The sequence below is a fragment of the Phyllostomus discolor genome, chromosome 13, assembly GCF_004126475.2.
Source record: "Phyllostomus discolor isolate MPI-MPIP mPhyDis1 chromosome 13, mPhyDis1.pri.v3, whole genome shotgun sequence".
Taxonomy (NCBI): domain Eukaryota; kingdom Metazoa; phylum Chordata; class Mammalia; order Chiroptera; family Phyllostomidae; genus Phyllostomus; species Phyllostomus discolor.
This window is the reverse complement of record NC_040915.2, coordinates 57395180-57412380: the sequence shown is the minus strand read 5'-3', so window position 1 is coordinate 57412380 and position 17201 is coordinate 57395180. Positions and strand designations below refer to the sequence as shown.

The 17201-nt window shown below is 49.7% G+C and overlaps 2 pseudogenes; both read left to right on the top strand.

Moving 5' to 3' along the window:
• The first annotated feature begins 7 nt into the window (after window positions 1-7).
• LOC118498044 lies at window positions 8-3583 on the top strand (annotated as a pseudogene).
• Window positions 3526-4290, top strand: LOC118497838 (annotated as a pseudogene).
• Window positions 4291-17201: the final 12911 nt, after the last annotated feature.

Sequence of the window (17201 nt, the reverse complement as noted above, 5' to 3'; positions counted from 1 at the left end):
GTGGGGCAGAGTCCTGTGGTGTGGCAAGGATTTGGTGCGCACCAAAATTTGTTGTGCTACATACTGAAGCCCTGTGTGGCTGAAGGACTCCCACGGGCTACCGGGGCCTGGAAGATCATGTGTGTGTGTGGTGGGGGGATCATCCAGGGGACCGTACCAGGTGCTTACTCCAGCTGAACACGGGTTGTGCAGCTGGCACTGGGCTAAGTGCTTTGTGAGCATTACCTCAGCCCATCTTCATTGAAACTTAGGGACATGGAGACTGTTACTGTCTCATGCTAGAGATGAGGAAGGCAGCTCAGAGAGGGAAAGTCACTTGGCCAAGATCATACAGCAAGTAAGTGACAGGACTGGAGCAGGAACTGGATCAGGCAGAGTGTGCGGCCACATGGGGACAGTCCAAGTGTGTGTATGTGTGTGTGTATGTGAGAGACAGGGAGTTGGGGAGCCCTCAGTGGGACTCTGAGCAGCAGGCCCTGGGCCCAGGCTACAGGTCTCTTGCACAATCTTATTCTCACAGCAACCCTTTGAGGCAGGCACAGGGATGCTCCCATTTTGCAGACATGAGAGCTGACATTCCGAGAGGGGAAGGGACTTGCCCAAGGTCACATATCAAACCCAGAACTAACCCATCTCCCTGGGACCCTAAACCCCTTCCACCCCCAGAGCCTGTTTACCCCATATCCGCCTGTCCCTTAGTCCCCACTGACCACTCCAGGCTGCCTCACCCTCTGCTTGAGCTCCTGTGGCCCTGAGTTTCCCCCTTCTGCCCTAGACTCAGTTTATTAACCAGAGACTACTTGGTGTTCATCAGCTGTCTGCTGTGCCCCCAGCCCTGAGCTGGCCCCAGCCATACAGCAGCTGGCAAGCTGGCCTGGGCTCCTGTCCAGAGAGGCTCCAAGCAACCAAGGCACGTCTGGTATGACCAGCCAGGGTGGAGATGCATGGACTCTAACCGCCTGCCACCCTCAGTCTCCCCAGGGGGACAGGGGCCCTTTCTGGGACTCTTGGGTCTCTAGCCAGGGGCCAGCAACCAGATGTGAAAGGCAGAAACCACAGTGTGACTCTACTGGAGACCTGTTTGTGCCAGGCTCCGAGATAAGTGTTCGTACACCTTATTAGAATATGTGCCACATTCCAGTTATATAGACCAAAGCTCAGAGCGGTTAAGTGACCTACCCAAGGTCATGCAGCTAATTAGTGCCAAAGCCAGAACGCAAAGCCAGATCAATCAACTCTTAACCCCTCCCTGGGCTTCAGTCAGTCTTTCCCCTGGGGGTGAGCTTCTGGTCCAAGCAGGGTGGGGAGGGGTTAGGGTGACCAAGGGTCTGTTTCCTGGGACCATGCCAGTCTTAGCCTGACATCCTGGGAAACCCCTCAGCTCCGGGCAACCAGGAAGGTGGGTCAGCTTGGGAGAAGTTAGACCCCACCAGCCTGGAGCCATTCTATTGCCTGTACCCTCATCAATGTTCTTTGCCAGCAAGAAATAAGGATGCCCTTGAAGCCTTCATTTAACCCATATGGACAGAACTAAGCAAAAAATGAATGAATATAAAAAAGCTGACAATAGCTTAAGACTATTCTCAGGGACAGCTGTTAGTGGCCTCAAATTCATGAAATAATATTCTTTCCCTTTTATTAATTAAAGATAGATATGACTTAGTGCAATACAATAATGTCCTGGGTGGGTTTGTGGGAACCCTGAAATTATATTTCCTTGGACAAATGAGGGCCTAGAAATGCCAATAGTAATATTATTATACATTAGTTTTTAAAATAAATTTATTTAAACTGAAAAAATCAACTCGCCCATTTCTCCCATTCCCTCCTTCCACCCCGGCCACCACCAATCTGTTCTCTGTATCTCTGAGCATTTAAAATATATGTATATGTAATTACATTATTATTATTAATACTGGCACTTCCAGGCCCTTAGGGATCCAAATCTGGCAGGTAGTAGGTGCTAAGAATATGTTACTTCATTAGCATTCCCTATAGTTACTAACTCATTCATTAACATAATTAATACTGTCACAGTAAGTAGTTGCAGTCACTGCAAGATCACTCCGTGCCCACCCTGTGCCCTGTGGCAACTCGCACATAATCCCCTTTGCGGCTGAGACACAGTCTGAGCAATCAGCGCAGGGTCACCCAGCCAGGCAGCCATTGAGACAGGATGCAAAACCAGGTCGACCAGATGCCAAGGCCGGTCCTCGAGGCCTCTAGGGCTTCAGTGCCATTCCAGTTGGCCACCTCGACCTCAGGATTGAGGCTCTTCGTGGCAGAAAAAGTCCGAGGTCTCCGGGTTAGCATGGCAGACTCGCTGCTGCCGCGCAAGCAAGGGCCCTGTTGCTGGGGGCGCCCTCGTAAGAATGAGGGGGACCCTGCACCTCATCCTCAGCCTCCCACCCCAACAAGGGCTTAGGACCCCAAGAAGGTGCAGCCCAAGGAGGCTGCGGCAGTGGCTGCTGCCGGGCAGCCACGCGTGGACTGGCGGAGAGAGGCTGCCTGGACCGGGGTCCCCAGCCCGACCCGACCCGGATGAAGACTCTACCCCGATGCCTCTGCATCTCGACAGAGGGGACCTGGCCTGGCCTGCTGCCACTGTGGCTGCTTCAGCAGAGTTTTACTTTTAGGGGGATCTGTCACGTGACTTGCCTTTCTGGCCACGTGCAGGTGTTCGGTTTCACCATCAGCCTAGGTCGGCCTTCCCAGGATGTCTGCTCAACCCGCACCCGCTCTCAGCAGCTCACTGTCAGTGCAGCACGGGACTCGATCCTGAGAAAAAGCAAGGGGGTAAAAGGGAAGCCCGAACTTTGCTCAGATCTCATCTTAACCGGGTTGACAGATGTTGGTTGATGGAGAATTTCTCTCCTCTGGGTTCCTTTGTGATGCTAGAAAATCTGAAAACCTCCACTGTAAACTTCATAATCAGCAAATCAGTAGATTTTCATACAAGAGAGTCCCACTCTCTAAATTAACTGAGCATTTTTGGCCCGTGGGTCTGTTGGCATGAGAAAAGAGGGGGAGGGGGAAATACGGCCTTTGTTTGAGCCCTGAAAGAGTTAGTTGAGGTTTCTAGTGGCATTGTCATTCTGTCCTGTCATTCTGGTTCATGGGTCTCAGGACGCTGGAAGGCCACATTGAACAGACACCTGATGAACCAGTTGTTAAATAGTCTTCCTGTGTTGACTATTTGGAATGTGATCTGGGACAGACAGAAGTTACCCTTCAGGTTGCGTTTCTTTATTTAATATTACAGAACCAATTCTAGGGCCACCTTTTCACCCACCAGAGGACACTACACACACAAAAAAGGTGTATTTCAGGAAACCTGTTTGTAAAAACAACTATGAGAATTACAATAAAATGATAAAGCATGTGTTCAGCTCCTACAAGACAGAGTCCCTTTTTATCTGTGACACAACGGGCCTGATGACAGATGGACTTCTGCTTCTCGTGGACCCGATCCGATTGCTGCCCTCCAGCCACGTGGTTCAGTGCGGGTCGGGCTGAAGTAAGTAGATGCCAGCCCTCTCCTCTGACTGCGCAGGCGACAGCGACGGCCTGTCCGTGAAAAGCAAACCCAAAATCGGAAACAAAGGTTCCCACCTGGCCGAATTTGCAGAGAAATTGGAATTTCCTGACAAGGAAAGAAGGGTCTGGTTGTGTTTACTGGACAGTAACTGATGCGCTCCAGGTGGACTTAGTGTTTAGAAAAAACTCCGAGCACTAGGTGTGAGGTAGCCTTGGCCAGCTGCTACCCACAAGGCCAAAACCGCTCTGTGCCTCACGTGGCCTGACATTCTATCAGGTCCCTTCCCATGCAATTGCCCTCTGGAGCATTCACATGGATGCCCCTCCTACCCACGTACTGTATGCTGAGCAGACCAGCAGGGCTGGTCTTTGCCAGATCCTGGATGATGTTGGAGGATATGCAAATGGGCCCATCCTGCTGGCTCAGACTCCAATCTGCAACTATTTGGGGTTCGGAGTTTGTAGAGGGACCGACATGAAGAAGAGGCTTTACCCATTCTCACTCCTGTGCCCCCAGAAGAGCTAAGAGGCATGAACTGTTCGCTGGTCAGAGCCATGTCCAGGCCACAGCGTATCTTCAACAGCGCGGGCTCAAAGAGGTCATACCTTCCGTCACGACAGATTATAATCTCAAACTTCCTGGCATATCAGAGAAGACTGGAGCAAGAGACACTGAGGAAAGGTGTAAAGAGAAACTGTGCCCAAAACTTAAACTCTATCGAAAAACAAACTGATGTTTTTACTGAGGGAAGGAGCTTGGAGACTGGTGTGGTTGTGTGGCTGCGAACAGCAGTGCCCTTACATAGCAAACTGTTTCCTATATAATTTGTGGATGTGTTTTCAGTCAATTTAAGTCCCTTCTTTAAGCTACATGACCTAGTTTTACCCTAGTCTGCTGTATGCATAATCATATGTTGTGTTTCATTTTCTAAAGCAGCAGGGAAAACATTGTATGCCATTGAAACAAAGAATATGGTTGACTCCTCAAAAAAAAAATCTTCAAGGACCTGGTTGTTGGAATCTGGATAAAAATAGGCAGACTGGAGCCACAAAAATGTACCAAGGAGGAAGGAAGGCTGGCCAGCGAGATCGCAAATGTGACAGGATGTTGGAGCCGCACCCTGGTCCTCCCCCAGTGATGGCTTTGCAGGTGGGGCACCCCGCCGGTGGGGTCTGCCCGCCTCTGGTCACAGCCCCATGGTTGTTCCCATCCCCTGACCCTGTGATGCTGAGTTCTTGTCCACGGCTATGGGTCAAGTGTTAAAAGGTCACATTTGGTCTTTAAATTGAGTCAGCTTTAGCAGATGAAAGTTGGAACTCACGGGCCCTTATTCTTCTGTTTAATCCAATGGTTTTATGCTGAAAAATTGCTCTCAAATCCAGGAAGCCTCTCCTGGGACCTCTTTCACACTGGACTGGTCCTGACTGATTCCTCATCTGAGACTGAAGACACGGCTGGGCAGAGCTGGACGCCAGGCGGTTCGTACAAGGCCTGGCAGGGCAGCTCTCCTGGAAAAGGCCCATCCTTGCCTTTGAGTGGCTGGACCTGGACTTGTGCATATGGACACCTCTGTGCCGCTTAGCGCTGTCCCCTAGGTGTACGGGAGGCTGGTGATGACGCCATTCTCCCAGATGGCTTTGGGGGAAAAATGGTGGAAATCTGTTCTTCCTCTTCTCCCCGGTGGTCACGATTCCTTATCTTCCAGGTTGGAAGTGGTTTTGGTGAACAAGGATGACCAGTGTAGGTCATACCATTTCTGCTGAAAACGGTGAGATACTTACTGAAGCAGAATTTCAAACAGTACTGTGAATACCAGCTTCTTAACAGATTATGGTGGAGGAGGTTATTAGGTGTGAGCATTTTAACATCTATATTCATTTAAATCATTGATTAGCATTGTTGTTAAGTACTCAGTATCTCATAGACGCACAGACTCACCCTCCAGGGTGAGTTTTGATACTCTCGAGACCATTTAAGGTCTCACTTCTTAATTGTCTCTTATTTATATCTAAATTCAGCCCTATCTAAGTCTATCTTGGCCTCGTAAAGAATTTTAAGACAGTCTGCCACCGTCAACTTTTGCTTCCTTCCCCACCCAGTTCTTTGCATCCTTATAATAGTATTCACCATAGATCATTAGCAGCAAGTTTCAGAACTGCCCTGTCATCTGCCTTTTCATTAAATCCAGACTTGCCTTTAGTCTGATTTCCTGCGGGTGTTGAAGGATGCGGTTTTCAGCCCCCACCAGTAAAGAAAACCAATGTCGCCATTAGAGGGAGCTCTCAGCCATTGGTCACAGCTGGAGTCGGCTGAGGAGCCGGTATAGCCCTTTCTCAGGGTATTCAGAGGTGGAGGAGACCTGGCTCCGTGGTCAGCTCCAAGGTGTACTGGTCAGACCAGCAACCGTACTGTTGACCTTGAATGTTCATTTGGTTATCAATGTCGATGGTTTGGGCTTGTTGTTTCTACAGACTGTGGCGGTTCAGGATGGGTAGGAATGAGTCTGTATTGGAGTTGTTATTCTTAATCATTTGTGTGTGTGAACTCCAAAGTAGTATATACTTATTTTAAGAAAATTAAAGAAATATGTAATTTAGAATATGAAAACCCTTAGTTGTCAATTTTGTGATTCTTTAAAGTCAGTTTTAGAAAAAGAGATCCATTTAGAGGAAATGTAGATGTGAAAATAAATGACAAGATTCTAAAAAAATATAAATAAATACATAAAAATATGAGGTCTCCAAGGATCTCCACTGCTTGTCACTTGCAGGAGCTTGTCACCAGACTGTTCCTGCTACACCAGGCAGCAGGGGGTGTCATGGCTCCAAATCTGGTCTTGGACATTCCTGACATTTCTGTCCAGTTGGGGTCACCCACAGTGACCAGTCACATGTAGACCTAACAGGGCGGTCCCCTGGAGAAATTCAGTGGGACAACCTTAACTGTTCCTCTATGTAATGGGTTGAACTGTATCCCCTAAAAAGATAAGTTCAAGTGCTAACCTCCCCAGTTCCCTCTAACTGACCTCATTTGGAAATTCGGGTTTTGCACATGTAATCAAGGTGAGGTCATGAGGGTGAGCCATAATCCAATGTGGCTCGTGTTTTTATAAGCAGTGGAAATGCCATGTGAGGACAGACACACGGGGACAGCGCCAAGGAAGGGCAGAGATCGGTGTGGCGCAGCTGCAAGCCAATGGTCACCTCCAGAAGTTGGAAGAGGCAAGGAAGGATTCCACCTAAACTTGCAGTGGGAACATGGCGCTGCTAACACCTTGATTTCAGACCTCTAGCCTCCAGAATTGTGAAAGGATAAATTTCTGTTGTTTTAAACCACTCTAACCCTAAGCAACCTCTGGACGCTAACACACTCTCCACGCCCTCTCCTTGCCCTGGGTCCGGCCTCTGCCCCTCACCTGGATCCCCCCCACCACTTCCCTTCCCCAGACTCACCCCTACAAGCCACCCTCCCCCTGCAGCCAATCTGCCCTCTGCTTGGAACCCCCTGTGGTCCCCCTCACCCTTGGGGGAGGGGGGAGTCCTGCAGCTGAGTGCATCGGTGGCTTTGCACATACTGTTCCCTCTGTCGTTTTAAGACCCCCTTCCCTTTGCAGGCCTAATACTGCTATGTGTTTTCAAAGCAAGCTCTGCTGTTTCCTGGCATTCTGCCCTAATACCTCAGCCCCCAGGCTAGCTTGGGGCCTCCAGGCTCCCCCATCTCAGTTTGCTCACTCAGGGCCAGAACTGTGGACTAGCTTGTTTGCAAGCTCCCAATAGTGGACTTCTCCTGGGACTGGGTCTTATTGACACAATCAGCCTGTAGTGCTCAGGCCAAGGCCTGGCACACCTTCAGCTCTTAATAAATGTTGAAAGACTAGTGATAAAAAGGAAGGAAGGAAGGAAGGAAGGAAGGAAGGAAGGAAGGAAGGAAGGAAGGAAGGAAGGAAGGAAGGTAAGTTGTCTTCCAAACGTGCCCAGACCTGGGGATTGAACCTGCAAACTTTTGGTGTATGGGACAATGCTCCAACCAACTGAATCACCCAGCCAGGTCTACCATTAATCATTTAAAAGATGTTTGCCATCTTTAAAATGGAAAATGATATTTATTATTGTTTTACATGATTTCTTTTCTGACTGGTGAGATTAGAAATTTTTTAATGCTTTAACTTTTTGTTTGTTTATTGCCTCCCAGTGTCTCTTGCTCATTTTCTAGAAAAGTATTTTTGTTATTGATTTATGAGTGCTGTTTACATATTAAGCACATTGACCTTTCCTGTCATATTGGTGGCAAACACTTTCCCAAGTTTGTAGTTGGTCTGCTTTTTTAATTTTTGGCTCAGTGCAGTGTTGTTATATTTGGGGGGGGGCAGCTTTCCCATTGATTTCTCTGTTACTTTTATGCTTAAGCAGTCCATACCTATCCTAGGGTATGTGGGCATTCACCTCTGCTTTCTTCCACTTTGTCCCCCCAATGCCCTTATTCCTTTGCCTGGGACCACCCTGCTATCTCAGAGCATCTTGGTGGGGGTGGAGCTGACACAATCTTGGCCCCCAGTTCTGAGGGTGCTGGAGCTGCCAGAGCTGAGGGCAGGGGCTGACTTCTATCATCGAGGGAAAGGGAAGCCCGGGGCAGAGTCAGCCTATCCTCAGCCTCAGGTTCCAGGAGGTCCTGGGCTGAGCCCCTGCCAGCACCCATGGGGCAACACCTGGGGCAGGGTACCGGGTCTGGAGGGGCAGGCTTGGGGCAGGAAGTTTTCAGCACGGGGACATATCCCGAGGCTTCACTCTAGACCAAGAGCCTCTTGCTTTCTGTCCTGGTGGGCACCGGGAGCACACCAGACAGGGGGACAGTAAGCCACAGGACAGACCTTCTGTCAAGCCTCTCTGAACCTCCATAAAGCCTCCCTCTTAATCCCACAGGCAACTGAAAGCTGAAGCTGCCAAAGTATGTGGGCCCCGACCAGCTACCTGTGGAGTCTGGGAGTGCCACGACTGATCCCTACAGCAACCCCAAGTACCTGATCAAGGTACAGGTTGCCCACAGGTCAGGGACAGAAGGGCGATGTCTGTGATCTAGTGCCAACCCATCTGCCCTCACACACGGATCAATTATGGGGGCGAGGTGCCAGGAGCTGCTACTTGCACAACCAGGTGAGGGTGCAGGAGGAGCTCCCAGCGACTGTGGGCCCCTGCAGCTGAGAAGGAGATTATGTTTCTGGTCTGCCTGCTCAGGCAGGGACGGTGGCCACACACACGTGGGCACAGCTGGGAGGGGCCTGGCGCCCAGACAGATGGTCGTCAGTGGGACCCTGTCCCCTGCAGATGGTAGTTCGCATCAGCTGGGACAGACATTGGCTTTGGGGTTCTCCTGATGATCAAGAAAGGGGAACCATAGCAGGTAGAGGAGATGATGAAGGTGCTGCCCAACAAGTGCTACAATGCCCATCTGGTGCCTGAGGGCCGGAGCCTCACCTGCTTCAACGTGGGTGTCTGTAAGTGTTGGCAGGAAATAGCTCCAGCTGGGAGCCGAGGGGCAAGAGTGGGTGCCTCGACATGCGACCAGGTCCCACTAGGTAAGGTCCCTGGATCAGACAGGCACACAGTGAAGCTGGCTGTGGGCTCTCAGGCATGGCAATGGCTTCTGGGTCTGGGATTTACCACCATGGGGGCCAAGGTCCTAAGTAGGGCATCCTGTCTGAATGCCCCTCTGTCTTGTAGCCTGTCAAGGCCTGCAGGTTCGCTCTGGATTCGGTTAGACGGAAGGAAAGTCATGGAGCCATAGGATGCTTGACATGCCCTTTATTCAAAGGTGGGTGATCCACGCATGCTGCAAGCTGTGTGTCCCCAGTGGGAAGCCCCTCCCTGCTTATATACTAAATACAGACAAAGCCCGCAAGGTGCCAGAATATACGGCGTAACACGAGATTCTGTGCATGCGAGCCCACTTAATGTTATGGGAACCATTTATCAGACCCAGTTTCAAGGCTATGAGAACACGCTCCATCAGGCCCATTCTCAAGGTTATGGGAAACTGCTTCCTTCATTGCCCGGAAGACTGGGCGAGGGAGCCGGTCTGCCCCCGTCTACCCTATACCCTCAATACAAAAGCCTTAAGGTTTGACAATACCTATAGCCTGGTTCCTTCCAAACACAATAGCCACACCTGGAAGGTGTTGCTTCTGGATCAAAACTTCACAGAGAGGATGGAGAAATCTAGGTGAGCCTCATGGCTCCCATATCCCTCTTTGACCGCTGTGACCACAATGAGTTCACAGCCTTCCCCGGTCAGAACCCTCAACCTCCCCAGGGACTGGATCCTACGACAGCTGGTCTCAGCCCATCTGTCACCATGGGTCTGCATCTAAGAACTGCTGGGGCAGTGGCCCAGTGGTGGCCAGAGGACCACAGCAGGGCAACACGGACACTCTATCCCCAATACTACCCCCACAGACCTCCAGCTCAGCGAAAACTCTAGGTCCATTTTTATGAACCAATCCCAAGGCATGAGTTATTATTCTAAAATAGATGGTATTCCTAGAAATTTGGGGGCATTTCCAACAGGTACAGGAAACAATTGCCATTGAAAAGATAGTGAATTACTCACAGTTCCCACGGAGGGGGCGTGCCGCACTGTGGGGGCCAGGTGGAGAAGCACCAGGGTCGGTCAGGAGGTGGAGGGAGAGGGAGGAACTGTGGCAAATCACTAGTTGTGGTTTCCGCAGGAAGGAATCAGGGAGACGGGGAAGCAGGCCTGGGGTTAGGCAGCTGGAATAATTTCAGTGGGCTCTGGGGCACTGGGGCTGTCCCTGGGAGTCTGATACCTGGCCGTGGGGTGCATAGGGCAGGGGGACAGTGGCCCCAAGTGTGAGAGCCAGACTCTCACACTTAGAGGCGGTTGCAGTAGTTGGTTTGTATTTGAAAAGCGGCAGCAGTGGGTGCCTCGACATGCGTCCAGATCCCACCCGTGGGTGGGTTGTTCACCCTGTCTAGGAATTGGCAATTCCTGGGAGGGACAGTTTCTCCAGAAACGGTGAGGCCCTCAGTGTCAAAGCATCAGAATACAGAAAATAAACGCCATGGTTAACACAGTTACCCAGCAAGCAGCTGTGCAACTGGTGCTCTGAACCGAAATTCAGCCTCACAGCTCTCCCTTGATTGTCTCACTCCCCCACCCCTACCCCCTCTCGTACACACACTTTCCTTCCCAGTGCTAGGGTGACTGAGAACTGGTTCACTGTCTGGGGCTCCATCCAAGCTCTTGATTAAGATTTCAGATCCAGCCCCCAGCCCCTCACTGAGCCCCACAGGCCCGATAACCCCACTGGGATGGCCCTGTCCCGGGTCAGGCCCTGGGTTTGGCTGTGTGGTCCACTGAGATTCTGTCTAATTGCATGCACGTTTCCCCAGCTTGCTCTCAAAGTGGTAGCCCCAGTTGACAGCCATATTTCATAAGTGGCCACTTTGCTGACAGTCCTGCCCAAACATGGAAATGTGGGCATTCAGCAGGTCTTGCTCTCGGACACCCTACGTAGGTTCCCAGGAATCACTGCCTTCATTTTTAAGGGCTCACCACCCACCCCTATTCAACAATCTATTCTAGAATTTTGATAACAAGTTTACTCAGTAGATTCCAAAACCCATCATCTGGTTCCTCTCATCCTCCATGATTCTTCTCTGTTCTTCACAGAAGATGCCAAGGAGCTGAGGGTTGGGGCCAGCTAAAAAGTGCCCCATAGCCTGCAGCCCAGTGGATGAGGGGTGGACACTGGGAGCCAAGGCAAGGACAGAGGGGTCTTCCTGGGGTCTGACCCCTTGGCCCATGATTTGCCCCATCCTACTGGCCACCTCATCCTCTCTAACACCCATCTTTGCCACATTCTCCCTGGAAACAGGCCAAAGGCCAGAGCCATTGGCCCATGGCTGGTCCCACCTGCCTCCTCTTACATTGTTGCCCCACTCAAAGCCTCCGCTCCAGCCTCTGCCGCAAACAGAGGTGAGGCTCTGATCCGCCCCTGCCCCGGCTCCTCCCCAGTCCTCTCCCACATCTGCCATGAATTTATGCCATAGCCTCCAAGCCAGTTTCCCTGCTTTGAATAATCTCTTGTGTCTCATTCTTCACACTGGGCTCAGGCTTATCTTCCTGGCACAGGTGCAATCACATCTGTCTCTTTCTCTAGAACTTTCACCTTCTCCCTACCCTGATTAGCACATGGCCCAAAGTCCCCAGCACTACCTGAAGTTCCTTCATGACCTGACCTCGATGTTTTGAGGTTGTTGTCCTTGTGGCATCTCTCTTCCCACTCTGTGAGTTTCCTTGGGTGAGTTTCCATCCAGAACATCATGCCCCTATCCCCACCTTAGAGGCCCAACTCGAACACCATCTCCTCTGGGGGACATCCCAGGGCCCCCCCCCCAGTGCAGTGCTCTTACTTAGACCTCCGCTAGAACATTCTACCTTCAGGGAGCCAGGACAGGTGGTGGTTAAGGATCCAAACCTTGAGTGTCGACAGATGAGGGTTCAAATCCTGGCTCTGGCTCTTACCAGACTCTGCAGCTCAGTTTCACACGTGTAAAATGGGCACAGGGGTACAATGGTGAGCACAGGAATTGTGGCCCATGCCTTCATGGGGCTGACAGTCAAGGGGGTGAGTCCAATAGTCAAACCATACAATGTCAAATGAGAGTAATACGCGCAAAAGAGGAGTAGGGTTCTCTTTGACCATTTAACTGGGGGGATCAGAGATGGTAGTACCAGCAGGAGGAGGAAGTGAGGGAACAGTGTTCAAGTCGGAGGGACTAGCACGTGCAAAGGCCCTGTGATAGGCTGGAAGCAGCAAAGAGAAAGAGAGCTCCATGCACTGCCTACCTGATGTTCTGGGGCTTGGGAAGTCCGGGGACCTCCTGGATTTTGTAGAGGAAGAAATCCAAGTGTAGCCCCAGATCCCTGACCCACCTTTCCCGCTGTGTGTCAGGTCTCCGAGGGCAGTGGGTCAGGCTCCCCTTGCCCATCCCTCTCTCTCCCAGGTCCTCGAGGTCATCTGTCTTTTTAGGGAGCAAAGAATACAGGGAATGTGGCTATACCAGGCTCTGCCTTCCCCTGGGGTCACCCTGAGTTGGTGGGGGAGCCAAGGAAACCTTCCCCCAGCTGCCCTAGTACCTGATCCCCACCTCCCGAGCAGGCACAGGCATGAGGCCACCTCAGCCCCGGGTATCTGTGTCAGGCAGATGCTCCCTCCCAATGCTTCCCCCAAGGGTAACCTGAGCCCAGTCCTATACATTTGGTGGAGCATCCAATAGCATCTGTCCAGCCTGGATGTCCACAGTGTGGACTAATTTAGCCATGATGAGGGACAGAGCAGGCAGGGACACCTATAAAGCCTGATGGTGCCCCAGAAATGGAGATGTCATTCACCCAACAGAGTTTCCTTCTGTTGGCAGGTTACAGGCTTGAATTACCTGTTGGCACTGAGAGATGCCAGGAGTTTTCAGAGCATCTGGCAGGTGGGAGGGAGAGGTACTGCAGTGAGTGGGTGGGAGGTGTGAAATTGGTGTTACATACCAGACAGCACCATCATCATAGTCCAGCTTCTCAGCGCATGAGCCAGGAGGCACCAAAGCAATGAGTCGTCTTTCGGAAGGTGGGAGGAGAGGGGCACACCATGGAAGAGGGGAGTCGTCTGGCCCCCAAACCACTGGTACCCAGAAGGTTAGAGCCCAAGTCCTCCAGCCCAGCAACAGCTGACACTTGAGGAGATGGTGGCTTCATACAGGCTCAGGGGAGAACATCTGCCCTGGGTTGGAAAGACAGGACTTGGGGGGGACCTGGAACCACAGAGCTGAGCAGACAGAAGGGTGTGGCCTGGCGAGCACGTGGCCCTGCACCAGCCTGCCTGTGCCCCATTCCTGGCTTCGCTGCTTACAGGATGTGAGCCCTCAGGAGGCTCCTTAACTTCCCTTTCCTGCTCCATTAACAGGGATAATAATAGTGCTTACCTCCAAATGTGTCTGGAGGATTAAATGAGCTAACACTGCACTGCCCAATAAGCCCCGGGCAGAGTAGCTTTAACAATAAAATGCATCCTTCGAGGCTAGAAGTCCAAGAGCAAGGTGTTGACGGGCTTGGCTCCCTCCAAAAGCTGTGAGGAGGAGTGCATTCCATGCCCCTCCCCTGGCTTCTGATTGTTTGCTGGCAATCTTCGGCTTCCTTGGCTTCACCCCAGTCTCTGCCTCTGTCTACGTAGAGTTCTCTCGGTGTACATGCCTGTGTCCAAATTCCCCCTTTTTACACGAACACCAGTCGTATTGGATTAGGGGACAATCTTACTCCACTCCGACCTCCTCTTAACTAATTACATCTGCAGTGGCCCTGTTTTCAAGTAAGGTCACACTCTTAGGTGCTGGGGATTAGGGCTTTAACATATGACTTTTATTTTGAAGGGACACGATTCGATCCATGATACCACATGTGGCTGTTTGAGCGTTTGAAATGCAGCTAGTGGGAATTGAAATGTGCTATTATGTTAACTGCATGCTGGAGTTCAAAGACTTGGTACCAAAAAAAGCAAGCTCTCTCGTTATTAATGAGATCATTAATTTATCTAATTTGTCAGTCATATGGATTACGTGTTGAAATGATAATATTTTGGATACATTTTAAATAAAGTATATTATTAAAATGAGAAATGTAAATGTAGGTGCCAGATAATTTAAAGTTACCTGTATGAAAAGGAACAAAATTGAGGCCCTGGCTGGCATAGCTCAGTGGATTGAGCGCGGGCTGCGAACCAAAGTGTCGCAGGTTCGATTCCCAGTCAGGGTACATGCCTGGGTTGCAGGCCATGACCCCCAGCAACCACACATTGATGTTTCTCTCTCTCTCTCTCTTTCTCTCTCTCTCCCTCTCTTTCTCTCTCTCTCCCTCCCTCTCTTCCCCCTCTAAAAAATAAATAAATGAAATATTTTAAAAAAAGGAACAAATTGAAAGAGACTCACAGATACAGAGAACAGATCGGGCGTTGGCAGAGAGGAGGGGCTTGGGAAACTTGGTTTAAAAGGTGAAGGGATTAAGAAGTACAAGTTTGTGGCTGCAAAATAGTCAGGGAGTGTCAATAAAGTCCAGCACAGGGAGCACAGTCAAGAATGTGTAATAACCATGCATCGGGCCAGGTGGGCACGGGAAACATCGGGGTGGGGGAGCACTGTGTAAAATGTGTGATGGTCTAACCACCATGCGGCACACCTGAAACTAATACCAAATAATATTGAATGTCAACTGTAATTGAAAAAGAAAACTTCAAAAAACACTAAAGTTACCTGTGTGGTTCCCATTAGCTGAGCTAATATTTACAAAGCCTGAGGAACAGGGCTTGGCCCACAGAAGACACCTGTAAGAGCTGGTTAAAGAAAGGCTCTCTTTGGAGGTGACTTGCTACCTGTGGCATTTTAAAAACACAACTTCCAACTCCTCAGAGACTAGGGAAAGCTGGGACAAATTTCTTTTCTTGTCTGGCTCTTCCTCAAGGAGTAGATTTTGTTTTACATTCCAAAAGCGTATACAGCGTGGTCCTATCACTTCCAAATTATTTTGTGGTATTTTTTCCATGTCATTATAAAGTCTTCATCAACTACGTTAAGCACCGTGGTTTCCTGAAAAATCGTTTACAATTTCCCTATTCACAGTGAACAAACAGCTCGAAGCTGAAAATGCGTTCCATCAGTTAGGGTTATTATTAGGCAGAGTGGTAAGCTTTTGAAAGATCCTAGTGCATATTGTCAAGCAGTGTTCTAGCAAAGCTGAACCGGTTTCCAGTTCTGCCAGCAGTGTGTGAATGTTTCTGTTTCGCCAACTTCTACCTTTAGAAAGGGTGTGTGTGTGTGTGTGTGTGTGTGTACATGTTGTCTCTTTTGTTTTATTGCTGATTTGGTGCAGGGAAAAGGCATCTGTTTGTACACATTTCTTTGGTGACCTGCAGGTCGAGCATTTACTCACCTGTTTGCATTTTCTCTTCTGCGAATTGGTGTTTTGACTCTTTTGTCCATTTCTTGGCGTCTTACTATTTTTCTTGCCAATGTGCATGCAGTCTTTATAAAGATCAATTTTTGTACATTGTATTTTCCCCAAATTCACATCAGCAACTGCTGACTTAATTATACCCTAATTATGTTTCTTGTTTAAGAGATTTTCGTATTTTTATACAATCAAATCAATCAATCTATTGTGATTTTTGTTGTTGCTTTTAAGTGCAGACCATGCCCTCCCAGAGATGTGATAAGCGTCACTTTATCTTTTTTGCCATTGGCAATATCTACCTATCTATCTTTCTTTCTTGATTGAAAATCCCTCTAGGACAACACTAAATGAAATATAATGCAAGCTAAAACTGTTAGCCACACACGTGATTTTAAACATTCTGGGAGCTACATTTTTAAAAAATAAAAAAGAATAGGCAGAGAAAAAAATGTTTAGGGTAGTGCAATTATTCTGCATGATACCACAATGGTAACTACATGTCATTATTCATTTGTCCAAACGCACAGAACGTACAACACCAAGAGTGAGTCCCTAATGCAAAGTGTGCACTTTGGGGGATAACGATGTAGGTCCATCAGTTCCAATAAACGCAGCACTGTGGCGGGGGCTGTCCCTCGTCGGGCAGGCTGTGTGGGGGCGGTGGGGACAGGGAGTCTGTGAGAGTTCTCTGGCGCTTTCTGCTCAAGTTTGTTGTGAATCTAAAACTGCCCTGAAAAACAAAGTTTGTTCGTTTGTCAAATTCTGATTTACCAGAAGTAAAAGAAACAGGTGAAATTAACCATATTAACCCAATATACCCCAAAGTATTATCACTTCACATGTAATCATTATAAGAAATTAAGGAGATATTTAACTTTTTTTTTTAAAGATTTATTTATCTGTTTATTTTTTAGAAAGGGAAGGGAGGGAGAAAGAGAGAGAGAAACATCAATGTGCAGTTGCTGGGGGTCATGGCCTGCAACCCAGGCATGTACCCTGACTGGGAATCGAATCTGCGACACTTTGGTTCGCAGCCCGCATTTAACTTTTTTGGATACTATTCATTAGGTCTTTGAAATTTGGTGTGTATTTTACACTTACATTCCACCTCTGTTTTCACTAGTGACAAGCCACATGGCCAAAGTTCAGCCGCCACACGTGGCTCGTGGCCACCAGATGAGTCAACAAAGGCCTAAAACTTGGTTTGACCCCAGTGGAGGGTAGAGGGCAAAGGTTCTGGTAGCCTGATTTCCTGTCCCCTTTACCTTCACCTCCCACTGTCTCCTCTCTCTGGAAATTTCTACCCAGCCGATTTGAGTTTCCTCACCTTCCCCAGTGGCATCCCACCGGCTCTCAGATATCGACCTGGACACCTGTGTCAGCAGCATACCCCCCCCCCCCCCCGCCCCCGCATAACCTCCCACCCTCCCACCCTCTGCATAACCCCAGCTGGGCTTCCATCTGTCCGTTGCGGCCTCCTACTTCCTGCCTTTAGGCTGCGGCTCCCACCCAGGAGCTCGCATGGGAGGCCAACCCCAGACATCCGCCGCTGCATCTGGCTGCCCCGTCACAGCCTCAGCAGCAGTGAGTGTGAGACAATATTTTTACCAGCCAGCACTTGCTGGGCGTGCATGCTGGGCAAACCCATGGCCCA